Source organism: Delphinus delphis, chromosome 3, assembly GCF_949987515.2.
Source record: "Delphinus delphis chromosome 3, mDelDel1.2, whole genome shotgun sequence".
NCBI classification, from domain to species: Eukaryota; Metazoa; Chordata; class Mammalia; order Artiodactyla; family Delphinidae; genus Delphinus; species Delphinus delphis.
The window spans coordinates 141,844,417-141,848,854 of NC_082685.1; positions in this window are offsets into that span (position 1 = coordinate 141,844,417).

Sequence of the window (4,438 nt, forward strand, 5' to 3'; positions counted from 1 at the left end):
TCACTTACTGGAAAAAAATGTGTGTCCTATTAGGTTTCTAGAGGACCATGGTATGTCAACTCTAATTAGCCTGCCCTCAGAAGATTCTGGGGAAGCTGGGTCCAGGAGCCCCTCTTAGACTACCTCTCCATAGCAACCACCTCACTCTAGGCAAAGGCACTAACAGTTTTCTCTGCTCAACCCTGGTGACGTTAGTTGCATTAATAAGCTCAGGGTCCTAGACAACAGCAGTCACCACAGAGCTGTCTGAGGCCAGCTCGAGGGGCAGCAGGAGCTCAGTTCCTGGACACAATCCCACTGTGTTTTTGGATTAGAGCCCTTGGTGGTATAGCTCCATCTCTGGGCATAGCCCATCTTGGGCCCACTGGCCGATGACAACCTGATGCATTCATGTGGCTGGAATGTTCTGAGCAAGATGGTAATCAGATTTCAACGACTTGGATGAGCCTTGTCTTTCCTCCCATCCCTGCCTGTTTCTGCACCAAGTCTAAAACTTACAGGGAAGTGGAATACTTGGGATATGATATTTTCTAAGATTGAACAGCTGGCTTATATCTATTAAATTACAGTTTTAAATTAGTATACTCTATACTTCCCCCATAAACCAAGGAAAACAGCAAAGAACCAAAGAACTGGAAAGGTTTTTGAGTTCTTTTAAATTGTGCCTAAAGGTTTCTAATTCCAGTTTTGAAAAAGGAAAGGATCTTGGTCTCGAGTCATTGAGTGTGTATGCCAAGCAAATTCATTAGGTTCTCTGATATGATAGTTGTGCTTTAGATTCTTCCAATTAGAATTATCTACTCTACTGCATAAAATGAAGTTATAACTTGGAGTTCAATCTGCAGCCATTCAATAACCCCATCAGAGAAAGCATAACATCTATCGTCAGAGTTCAATATTCATATTCATAATTCGTATTCAACATTTTCACAGTTATGGGGTGAGTAACTGATCCAAGTAGTTGTTCCTCTAGTTGCGCACTTCATTACTTTATCCGTTATTGGTTAAGCCAGGAATATAGCAGCATGTCTGTCGTCAGCCCCTTACCTCCTACTGAAACTTTGATCTGAATCCATAAGTTTAGGGGCTCAAAAAAGAGGAAAATTCCAAGTAAACCCAGAAAATATCATTTATTAAATTCTCAAAGGCTATGTATATCTATGTATATCATCACGAAGGCTCCTTTGCAGGCAACTGCCTGGTGGAATGGATCAAGCAACACGTCCACAATTCTTTACTGAGGCCCAGCTGTAAACTAGTTCTAAGGTCCACAGGAAAATGGGACCAATATTGAAAAACAGGGAGCTGGTGACTCTTCATTGTGAACTTTTTTCCATTTTGCTTTGCTTTGTTTTTTCAATTCTACAGACATGGCCAGAATTTGAACCTGCGTTGCCTGGATCAGACCATGAATAACTAAATGCCTTGACTGGGAAGATGTGCCAGACCCTTGTTCTCTTCTTCCACCCCAAGAAGAGGCTGTGCTTCCTTCCAGGGAGCGGCTTAACACAATGTGGCAGTGACTTTTCCCGCATCTTCTGGCAGGAAATATGAAAAAGAATATATATGGACAACGTGTGTGTGTACACACATGTGCGTGCGTGCATGTGTGTAATGGGGTATTTTTCTCAAATGATTTTTCTATCTTTGAGCCTCCAGGGTAGAACAGTACTAACCAATCCAGCTCTGTTTATTTGCTAAGTCCTAGGATTCATTTTCAAGTTGGTGTTTCAAAGCCTATTTTCAACAAGCTTTTTTAGTTATTCTGCCAATGAGGTTCAAAGCAATAAAACAGAGTAAGAATGCGTCCTTGAAGGCGGAATTTGCTCCTATACTCTTAATGCTTTAATTGCTCAGAATAAGGGTGTGGTGAAAGGACATTAAAAAGAAAGTTCAGCTTAAAAATGAGAATATAGAAGGAAGGAAATATAATCTGGAGGTAGATTTAGATGAGGATTAGCAGCTGCCCTGTCTCCTTTGATGAAGGGCTTAACTAACAGTAAGAAGAACTGAGGATACATCTTAAGAAAAAACTTCCTATTTTAAGTCCTGGCAATGTCTTACCAAAAGGGGTTGCCCAGTGTACCTCTGGGGTTTTTGTTTGTTTTGTTTTGTTTTTTTAGTGTGATGTTGTTTTTGTAAATTGGGTTTTTGTTTTATTATTCATTCTAAATTGTAGAAGTTTTAGACTTCTATGTTTTTTCATCATTACCCAAGTAATGCATGTTTATTGTAGAAAAAAGGTGGAAAATACTGATAATAATGAGAAAAAAATTATCTGTAATTCCACCACCCAGAGACAAACACTGTTATTCTGGGGCATGTGTTTTCAGACATTTTTCTCTGGGAGACTGGTTAAGTAAATGCTGGTACAGTCATAAAATGTAGCTACTAAGAATGATACATACATGATACACTGCCTTTGGACCTTGGCCTCACTCAGTATTTATCCAAAACCTGCTCTTTGGTTTTATCTCTGGCCTTGGCCTTGAAGACAACCTTGAAGTCCTGCATGTTCAGTGATTGTGTGATAGAACAGATTACCATTACATCTAGCTGACAATAATGTCAGTAACTTGAATAAGACATAATCAAATTTCCAGTTGATATCTGAATATTCACCTAAAATTATACAGAAGCCTTGTTCAAGGCTTCTGGTACAGCTTTTTCTCTATGATCACCACATGTTTACACACATACAGAAAAGAGAAATAGTAAAAAGAGGAAACATGCTTAGGGATTAGTAGTCAGAGCCATAATTCCATTTTCTTGAGATCTGTGTTCTTTAGAAACATGTCCTATCACAGAGCAATTATCCTCTTTTATAATCTATGTAACATGCATCTGTGTGTGTGCACACATGAAATACACAAATAGGCATTTCTTGACATTTTAAACCATTTCCAGATTGGCTCAATTTCAGTTAATCATATTAAAATGTCAAGAAAACTAGTATTAAAGATACAATCTGGTCCTTCTTGAACTTATTTACTTGTTCTTCAAAAAAAAAAAAAAGATATGGCAGGGAGCAGCTGACTGCTTCCTTCCTTTCAGCAGACAGTCTAATTATGTCTTTATGCCTTTACTCAAGCAATATATTTTATCATGTATAAAAAGATGGAGAGGTGGAGGATCTCAAACTTATATGAGAAAGTGTGGCCATGTGTGCTATTTTTCCCTGAGGTTTAAAATGCTAGGGCAAGGCCACTGAGAGAGACACTTGTGGGTTTCTCATCTCTGAGTCATCTTGGGGGTGCCAGTAGCATTTGAGATGTTACACCAAAAAATTATTAGGAAGCAAAACATTAAAATCACTCCCATGTGAGTGTGAAACTCAATCTTCTTAACTTTTGAAGGAGAGATGTTTCCTTTACAATTCCACCATTTTCAGTGCCAATAATTGCACACTGGATTAAAAGACTGATGAGGACTGGAATTGGGAACCTGGAGATAATTTAAGAATAGCTTACGTAACTAGACCCAGTCTTTGAAGAAGAGCTCGAAGGGGGAGGACTTCAATGATATTAAGTCTTGACCACAATTCCTTGGACACCACCACAGAAAAAGAAAACACCACTTATGTTTACATGGCATTTGAAAATTCAGCTATGTCAGCTTGAGTTAATTTTTCCAGCCATTTTCACAGGTGATTTAAGTCACTAATTAATTGGCAAATGTTCAATTCCCATCCACTCTAGTGATCTAGGTCAAGAGAAAAAAACATGTCAATGTAGCCTGCAAAGAAAGAATTAGAGAACTCCTTCATCACTCTGTAAGACATATTCCTTTGCTATAGTGAATCAAATAACACGTAGCATGATCAACTCACAGTTTAGAAGTAGGTGTACTTCCTACTTTATATGTAGCCTTATGTTTTAAATCTGATTTAAGACAAATTCCTGGAGTTCAAGGGCTTTGTTCTAAAGACTTTAGAAAGCAAAATAAATAGATAGAGGATGATGATGAAGAAGATGATAGGTAGGTAGGTAGGTATGTAGGTAGATAAGAAGATAGATAGATAGGACATAGGAACCATCTACAGAATAGACCCCGGTTAAAAAAAATTACAATTTTCTCCAAATTCATTAATGTGTTATCCATTCATTCTACACACTTTATTTAATGCCAGTCCCTGTTCTAGGCATTGAAGATGAAATGGTGATCCAGAAAACAAACATTTTTCTCTGCCCTCATTGGACCTTCTTGTCTAATGGAGGATATTGCCAATAAATAGATAATTTTACAAACAAATACAAAATTCAACACTGGGTCAAGTAACCACGAGTGAGAGGAAAACAGATAGGAGGATTTGAAAAAGTCAGAGCGGTCAGAGAAGTCTTCTCTGAGAAGTGATCATTGAGGAGATATCTGAAAGGAAAAAACGACAGGCAACGACTACGTAAAAACAGGAATGAAGGCTATCCCAAGGAGAGAGATC